The sequence below is a fragment of the Hibiscus syriacus genome, unplaced genomic scaffold (assembly GCF_006381635.1).
Source record: "Hibiscus syriacus cultivar Baekdansim isolate YM2019G1 unplaced genomic scaffold, ASM638163v2 tig00117046_pilon, whole genome shotgun sequence".
In the NCBI taxonomy this organism is placed as follows: Eukaryota; Viridiplantae; Streptophyta; class Magnoliopsida; order Malvales; family Malvaceae; genus Hibiscus; species Hibiscus syriacus.
In genome coordinates this window covers 744,463-754,740 of record NW_024063536.1, presented here as the reverse complement: position 1 = coordinate 754,740, position 10,278 = coordinate 744,463, and positions in this window count along the sequence as shown.

Genomic DNA, 10,278 nt, shown 5'->3' with positions numbered 1-10,278 from the left:
ATTTCTTTGTCACTGGAAAATAAATTCATTTGTTAATCAATAATTTTTTTAAACCATGTCTTTTCATGAAATCTTTTAAAAACATAATACTGTAATATAGTATTTTCATGCATAGATACTGATAAAACTAAACTAAGTAAAATAAACTAAAATAATTCTAGTTTACTATTACAAAATATTTAAAATAAATACGATAAATAGAAACTATTGACATAATTATACATGTCACTACAAGTCAAAAGCAAATTCAATGATGTCTTACTGATACTGGTATTATAGATGATTTGTACATGATGTTTGGAAAGCTCCTCGTAAAATATTCGTATCTAAATCAGACCCTACGCATGAAAATCATCACGCGCTAAGTATAACTTAATGAGACAATAATGCTAAAGGTGAGAACAAATAAATAGAGTATCAAAATATATAAAAATTTATTTAAAATAAAATAAACAAACTTTCAGAATTTCAAACTGGATATCTCATGCTGAACTTTATCAGAAACCTGAAAAGAATCATCTGATGATTTTCACATAATCATAATAAATCAGATCATACATAATAATCAGTCCATATTCTTTTGTAATTAAACACTTTTCATAACTGCCGCACTTCATTTTTATAGTCCAAAGTATATTTTAAGAGAATATAAGGTATGTAAGTCAGACGAGTGTGTGCAATACATATCTCAAATCATCAGAGTAGGAACATATAAGCACACACAATGTTATTACATCGGAAATAACAATATGCAAACAAAGCGCATTAAGATTAGAATATATATACTAGTGTACACTCAGGTACACCACAATATATCAGAATCAGAACAGATAATCACTCCACCTCATGACATGCCAATTGTACCTTTAACTCTCAATATAACATACAATGGGCTTTCAGTTCATTTTGTAATCATTTGATAAAAATCATATCAGAATTAGAAATATATTTAATTCATATTCATAAAACATGACATGGGTAGTTCATACCCAAAATAATTCAAATCACATTTCTAAAATCATCAAGAAAATATTCCATCATTAACAATAAATATCATTATTTAAAATCATTATAAAAAGAATCATTAGAATACCTTTTTTAGAAAATATCATATAAAAACGTATTGGGTAATTTCATACCCAAAATAATCATAAATCCTTTATATGTCATTATGGAAATATTCAATGATTTAAATAAAACCATACTTTTAAAAGATAATATGAGGTTGACTTATCGCAAATCTTCCTCAATCAGAATAATTAAATAAATAAATTGCACTCACATTTGCCTCACTACAGAACTTGTATACAATAGTCCTAATCACGAGCTTTGTCCTTTCCTTTCGGATCGTTCAGATTGCTAGATTTATCATAGTCTGACAATACCAAATTATCACACAAAAATTATTCGAACTACATATTAGTATCGTACTAATATAAACTGATTTTAATATTAAAAAATCTACAAAATAAAAATTGATATCAAACTAAATCATATTTCTATTATAATTTCCAACTTTAGAAATACTCTTCCAAATCCATGAATATTATTTTCATCTCTAACCCTTCATCTTTGCTAAATTACACAAATAAGTCACACATTGTGAATTCTTTTTAGAATTCACCACAACCTTTCCATTTAATTCATAATTCTTCACCATTATGATCATTGTACATTATTTACTAAAATTCCTGCACTTGAATAAAAGACCCAAATCAAATCTTCAATATTCAAAACATTATAATTTCAACCCAAACTTTCCTAAACTTTCGATTTTCAACACTTAACTTTATAAATTTGTAATTCAACCTCAACTCAATATTTAATTCAAAATTCAGCATACTAAAAAAATTTCCAGCATTCAATAATTTACTCAAATAATACTTCTACATTTAAGAACTTGCAAACAAGTCCCCCAATATTTATAAGACCCTTCGAATTCCACCATCTAACCATTAAAATGAATTCTTTTTAAGTTCTTCTCAACATTTCCAATTTATTGAAAATGGTCTCTTGCCATTTAAATTCAATTCCAAACATCCAAAAATATACTCGAACATTTAAACATTACTCTTCAGCTTCTAATCCATTTCTACTTAAATTCTAAAATTTTCAAATTCAGACAACTCGCACTACCTTTAAAGAATCAATATTCTGTATTGATATACACACTGGAATTTAATTCCATTTATTCCATTGAAAACTAGACTCGAATATGAATCTATCCATATAAATAACTCCTTATATTTCATTTTGTACAATTTATGGTGAATTTTTAAAGTTGACCGACAGAATCTGTTTTGTGCAGAATCTGCTGCCTCGTTTTTCTGACCTTCATCGGTTAAAAATTCATAACTTTTTGTATATACCTTGAAATTGATCTCAGTTTGTTTTAAACAAAACTAGATTGATATAAGAACAAAAATATAATTTCTGGTGAATTTTCAAACTCACTGCCAGATTCAAAATCTAAACTATTTTTCACTAATTTGCATCCTTAGGTTCTTCATCAATTCTTACAACACTTCTAATATCAAGAATCGATCTTTAATCATAAAAATAACACTTCCCCTTCATCAACATTTTACCAACTTGAGCATGAAACATGAAGATTTTTATACCAAATGAAAGAGAATTTCATGTAGGTTATTTTATCCTTAATAACCCAACTTAGAATTCTAGTAAAAATGGACCAAAAATTAAAAACAAAGTTTCTCACCTTATTAATTGAGTCTCACGGCAGCAAGGAGAAGATGAGCTGAACTTCTCTCCCAAAATATCTCTTAATACACATGTCCTTATCTAATATAAATGAATTTTAAATTCATTTAATCCACTTTACCATGTTGCCCTTAATAAAACTTAATAATTTCATCCATGCCAATCCATGAAAACATCCCTTACATCATCAAATCCATAAAGAAAATATGTCAATTCTGATTTTATACTTCTATCCTTGAAATTTTTTAAAGTTGCAATTTAGTTACTAATTCCAAAATTTTGGCTTAACATGGAAAAACGACCTTAATTCCATTGATACATGTTAAATTTCACTTTTCTAAAAAATATAAATAATATTTTTAAGCATTTTATAACATTCTTCAAATTTTCGTAAAATTCTATTTCGATCCGAATATATGATTACAATACCGAACTTTACTGCTTTATAGCTTTTAACACAATTCTCGTACAAAAAAATATGATTCCTACTAAAATCTTTGTTTCAATCCAAACTGTTCATTTACAAGATAAAATATATAAATTTTAAAATTACAATTTCAGTCCCTACACTTTTCAAAGTTTATACTTTAACCACTAAACTTTCAAAACTTACATTTTAGTCATTGGTCAAAATTTGGGTATTACAATGATTCTGTTTCTATGAGCTTGGATGATTAGATTATGAGTAGAAATATTTGTAATCAATGAATGGTTAGAAATATTTGTAATCAATGAATGGTTATTTTAAATGCTTCTTGAAATATATTAGTTTAACTTGCCATCTACTTTTGATAGCCTAGTTGATGCCAAGTAACATTGTACATACTGAAAAGTAGGCAGCCTAGTATTAGCCTTGTTAAAAAGTTGGATCTTTGAATTATGAAAGTGATTAAAGTAATTAAACAGATTTTAATCATTGCTAATAGCATAGAAATCATATTCATTATTTGTTTGAAACTTGAATCCCTTAATACTTCCAATTTCCATTTGATAGTTGACTTGTCGCTCGCTATAATGTTGTAGCATGAACTGGAGTTTTACATTTTAATTTTATTTTCTTGTTATAAAGCAATCAATAAACATTTCTCTGTTTTTAAACTCTATTGAAAACCATATTCTCTCTGTCGGATCGATACTTGAACTTATCTATTACCACTTTTAATACTTGATATGTGGCGCGTGCACTTACGTTATTGTTATAGCATTTTACATAGCATCAAGTATGTCTTGAGTCTTTTTCTTAGAGGGCATGTGTAATACCCCGAAATTTTGGGCTAGAGAACAAAATGTAAATTTTGAAAGTTTAGTGTCTATAGAAGAAATTGTGTAAAGTTTAAGGACCAAAGTATAATTTTTAAAAGTTATATATTTTGGCCCCGTAAATGAATAGTTCACCCCGAAGAATGATGTTTTCACAGGTTTCATATTTTTTATTCGGAGCTTGTATTAAAAGCTATTAAACGATAAACTTCGGTAAAATATTCGGATAATCGGATCGAATAGGAAATTTTGTAAATTTTAAAGGATGATAGTATAAGATTAATAATGTCATATTGTTGTTTGAAACTGAGTCTGATCTGCATGTCAAAACATTACCTTTTAGTTTTATGCAATTAACTAGTTTTGATGAAAAAGGGTTTTAAATGAATAAATTTTTTAGAAACAAAATTTTACCAATTTTTTACTAGAAAATGTTTTAAATGTTTGATGTGACATCTCTAACTTGTATTCGGGTACGGATATATGTTAAGGGTGTTACAACATGTATCAATCATAATTCTTTTGTACTTGAGTCGTAATTTTATTTTAAATACTTAATATGTATTATTTTGATATATATTTTGGGAGCTCCCTGTTGTAACTTAAATACTTACGTTGATTTATGTTTTATTGAATGATCTTTAAATGTCGTTTAAAATGGTTTTAAAGAAATTTTTTGGTTTAGTCACTACGGTGGTCTCGTGTGACATTCTAATCAGTCGATCTCGAGCAGTTATCGGATTAGGGTGTTACAATATTAACATTTTGTTTCTATGACATTTAATACCTATGATATATGTAACATAATTATTCACTTAATTTTGTGTCAAAACAGTGGATAATGTGAGGAACGTATAATATTTGAAGAGAAATTTAATTTTATAAAGTATTTTATATTCGAAAGGGTACAAGTACACTACTAAAAATTGAATTACGAAGACTAGTAAGAGCTCTCTTGTGATGATTAAAAGGAAGAAAAAAAATTATTGAGGTTATATTTTGTAGGGTTTAATAATTTTAGGTGTTGAGATTGCGGTTGCCTCTTTCCTGTTAGGTGCAGACATTACTAGACTTTGGCTTATGCATTCGAGGCATATGAATGAAAATATCTTGGCTTAATCAAGTAAATTAAAATGCGGTTTTAGAAAGTAGATGAGAGTTCAATTTTTTACCAGTATTCGTAACATTAAAGGTTGATTTATATGTTTATAATTACTTGTGGCTGGAGACATATATGTCATCGATGTTCAATATCGTATAATGTGTAATGTTATCGCTCATGATGATATTATTTGTCAACTTTGCAACCATATGTTGGCAAGGAGAATTGTATAGAAGCTACTTGAATTAGTATGTGCATATAAAGGTGACAAAAATATAAACCACAAATAATGGAGGCATCAACTGAAGAATTTCACCACGGCAAGGAATTGACCAATGAAAACAAAGCAAATTAACATGGCAGCAAATTGCTTATCAATTAAGAACCATAATTAACGTGGCAAAACATGATGGAGGCAGCAAGCAAGGTTTTATCACAACAAATTCAAGGCGGTAGAATGGAGCTTGCATGAGGCGGTTTAAGTTTCCTATATATATATATAAAAGTATGTATTTAGAGCTTATGTGATATATGAATGTATGTGAGTTACCGAGAGACAAAAGTGAAGTTTAGAAAGCTAGAAAGAGTCTTAGCAAAACTATATTGGTGGTGTTTGTAAATTATCCGTAGTTAGTGTCGGGATAACGTCGTTGTATCAAATTTTACTCGTATCAATAATAGTTTTAGTTATTAAATTTATCGAGTGTCCATTATGCTTCCAACAAGTGGTATCCGAGATTGGTTCGAATTTACGCAATGGTGAAGATGACCAAAATGATCCAACTGTAAATTCTGAGATTGACAAAGTCAAATTATGGAAACTTGAGCATTCAAATGAAGGCACTACTTGGTTCCTAAGATTGTTGGGATATTGTCGAAGAATGTTACGCCGAACAATAAAATGTAGCAGTAGAAGCAACCTATCAAATGAAAAAAAGGGTACTGAAGGAATCCCCGAAGAAAGACAAGATGACATTATATTTTTTATTTCAAGTAGTACATGAATCTAAGTTTGAAAAAATATCAAATGCGAAGATCGCTAAGTAGGATTGAGAGATTTTTCAAAAATCTCTCCAAGGTGTCGAAAAGGCAAAAATAATGTACGTTACAATCACTTAGAGCTAAATTTGAAATGATGAAAATGAAAAATATAAAAAGCATAGATGATTATGTTAGCCATCTGAAAAACTTAGTAAATGAAATGAAAAGATGGGAATCACTCGATGAAGTCAGAGTGATGGAAAAAATATTTGCGGCCGTTGATACAAAAATTTGATTATGTGGTCGTGGCAATCGAATAATCGAAAGATTTGTCACAGATATCGATAGATGAGCTTGTGGGTTCACCACAAACCCATGAGCAGAAGATGAAGCAAAATGAAGATTTGAAAATTTAGAGCAAGACTTGCAAAGCAAGATCAATGTCAATGAAGGAGAAACTAGCAGAAGCTACGCACAAGGTAGAGAAATCATGGTGATTATCGTGGAAGATTTAGAGGTGGATGAGGAGCAAATTGACACGGTAGTCGATCATATGAAACCGGTCAAACAAGTAAAAATTACTATATATCAAACCGTAGAAGAGGATTTAGAGGCCATGGCAGATATCAACAAGGAAACAATCCCAGGTACAATGCTATAACTGCAATAAATATGGTCACTATAGTTACGAGTGTAAATCAACTCCCAAACAAGAAAGAAATTACGTAGCAGCATTTGAAGAAGAAAATGTTGAAAAATCCCATGTTTTCGTGACTCATAAAGAAAATGGAGAATTCAAGAAAAATATTTGGTATCTCGATAATTGTTTTAATAATCATATGTGTGGTTGAAAGGAGTTATTTGTGAAGATAGATTAAACAGTCCATGGTTTAGTAACATTTGGAGATGACTCGTACACAGAAATCAAAGGCAAAGGAGAAGTCATGATTACTCAGAAAAATAGAGAAAAGAAATACATCTCAGATATATATATTATGTACCAGCTTTGAAAAGCAATATCATCAACATCGGTCAACTCCTAGAAAAATAATACGAAGTGCAGATGAGGAATCGTTCTTTCGCCATAAAAATAAAGAATGAGAATTATTTTTCCAAGTTGATATGACTCAAAATCGTCTTTTTACATCGATATTGAGTCGGGAGAAGTTAAGTGCATGAAGATGATAATAAAAGATAATTCATAGTTGTGGTATTTACGATATGGACATCTTGGTTTATCTGGTCTGAAGCTATTATCGAAGGAAAAATCGATGAAAGGACTGCCAAAGATCAACTCTCCAAATCAGCTATGTGAGGTCTACATTAAAGGAAAGCAACATAGACAAAGCTTCGATTAACAGATCTAGGAGAGCTCGAAGGCCATTGGAGATTGTGCACACAGACATATCTGGTCCTTATGACATCCCATCACTTGGAGGTAACAGGTAATACTTAACCTTTATTGATGATTTTAGTCGAAAGAGTTGGGTTTATATTCTAAAAGAAAAGTCTGAATCACTGAAGAAATTGAAAGAATTTAAAGCAATGGTAGAAAAATAAAGTGGTAAGTATTTGAATATCATACTTAGATCTGATAGAGGAGGCGAGTATACATCAAATTTATTTGAAGATTTCTACAAATAGCATGGCATAATCCATCAGTTGACATTTAGATACACACCTCAACAAAATGGAATTGCTGAAAGAAAGAATCGTACAATTCTTGCATGGCAAGAAGCATGATAAAAGGTAAGCACTTACCAAGAAATTTATGGGCTGAATCAGTTTGTTGTGCAATTTACCTATTAAACTGATGTCCAACAAAAAGTGTGAAGTATATGACGCCAAATGAAGCATGAAATGGTTAGAAACCAAGAGTTGGACACCTCGAAATATTTGGATGCATTGTATATGCACATGTTTCTGAACAACAATAAACAAAACTGGATGATAAAGGAGAAAAATGTATTTTCATTGGTTATGATGAAAGAAGCAAAGCCGACTGGCTCTATAATCCTCTTACCAAGAAGGTAATATTTTCAAGAGATGTCGAGTTTGATTAGACAGAATGATGGAGATGGAGAAATGAAAAAAATGAAGTTGATGGACTATTTTTTAATGAAGACATAGACGATGACGATCTTATCAATCAAGATGAACAAGATAATGTTCAAGGTCCTCAACAAAGTTCAATTGAATCACCATTAACAAGTAGCAGCAGCAGCAGTAGCTGAACAAAAAAAACTGAAGCACCTCCAACTGCAATTTGAAGATCTACAAGAAAAAGAAAAAATCCCGAAAGGTACAACGATTACAAATTAAATAATATGTCTCTTAGCAAAGAGTGATCTCATAACAAATGAAGAATCGATTGGAGATGATAAGTGACAAAAAGCTCGGAATGAAAAGTTGAGTTTGAGGAGTGTTAGAAATCAAACTCACTTTGCAACCATATGTTGGCAAGGAGAATTGTATAGAAGCTACTTGAATTAGCATGTGCATATAAGTGGCAAAAATATAAACCACAAAATAATGGAGGCATCATCTGAAGAATTTCACTGCAGCAAGGAATTGACCAATGAAAGGTGGCATTTACAAAGCAAATTAACATGGCATCAAAACGCTTATCAATTAAGAACCATCAATTAACGTGGCAAAACATGATGGAGGCAGCAAGCAAGGTTTTATCACAACAAATTCAAGTCGGTAGAATGGAGCTTACATGAGGCCGTTTAAGTTTCCTATGTATATATATATATATATATATATATATGTATTTAGAGCTTATGTAATTTATGAATGTATGTGTTACCGAGAGACAAAAGTGAAGCTTAGAAAAGTTAGAAAGAGTGAAAACTTAGCAAAGCTATATTAGTGGTGTTTGTAAATTAGCCACAGTTAATATCGGAGTAACGTCGTTGTATCGAATTTTGTTCGTATCAATAATAGCTTGAGTTATTAAATTTATTGAGTGTTCGCTAAGCTTCCAACATTATTAAGTGCAAAGTTGACAATAATGATAATATTATTAATATGGTCCACTGAGTTTAAGGTGAAGTATTGTTTAAATTTGATAGGTCTCCATTATTGAAGAATACCATTCAGATTTTTGTAGTAGAACTGAGGATTATTTCTTTCGTCGAGATTGATATTTTTCTGTCGTGTTATCTTACACTACTAGAATTTGTGTCAATTTAAAAATAGTTAGATTTTGTGATACAAATTCTCTTTGATCTAACTCAAATTTTACGGTGTGATTCGCTTGATGATTCAACTGAAATTACTATAACTGCACAACTATATATACATATATATGGTTATTGAGTTTAATATACTCTCATATAATCTTTTTATAATTTACTGTTGATTATAATAAAATTTATGTCAATTTAAAAATAGTTAGATTTTGTGATCCAAATTCTCTTGGTTCTAACTCAAAATTTACGGTGCGATTCCCTTGTTGATTCAACTGAAATTACTATATCTTCACAACTATATATATATATGTATGGTTATTAAGTTTAATGTACTCTCATATAATCTTTTTATATTTTACTGTTGATTATAATAAAATTCTTGTCTATTTATTTTACGATCGTAGATATCTATAAAACTATTTATAGAAAAGGAAAGGGCATTGAATGTCATAGAAATCATGTGAGGCAGAATGGGCTTTCCCTTTGAATACGGATACCCTGTCACATCATTCACTGACTTAGCTCAAATAATATGCATGTAAGTTGAAACCTAAAGAAATATGTATGCATAAGGTGTCGTTTCTTCGTTTGTTTATGCATGTAACTTGAAAAGATTCATCACCTGTTTTGCCTGCGTGCCTGCCACATTATCCCTTATTCCCAAACCATTTTAGTGTTTAGAAATTGCAGATGCTGCCTCACTTTCTCCATATGTGGCTTACCTGGTCTGTCTCCATTTGCAAGGACCTGATAACAGCAAAACGTATTTATTAATGTTTTTCTCGAGATTGAGATCTAGATCTGTTCCATAAACCAAATGGCAAAGTGTGTAGTTTATTGGTTATTATAATTCCAAGATCTTGATAGTAACATCATTGGCAACCCTTTTCTATTGTTATTATTATATTGTGTGCACGAGTGGCTTGTCTCCATCATTTTGTTTTACTTGCTCGTGAATAATGCTTTCATTGGACGTCGTTGAAAGCGATCGTAGGCGTATTTAATTCGGATAATAAA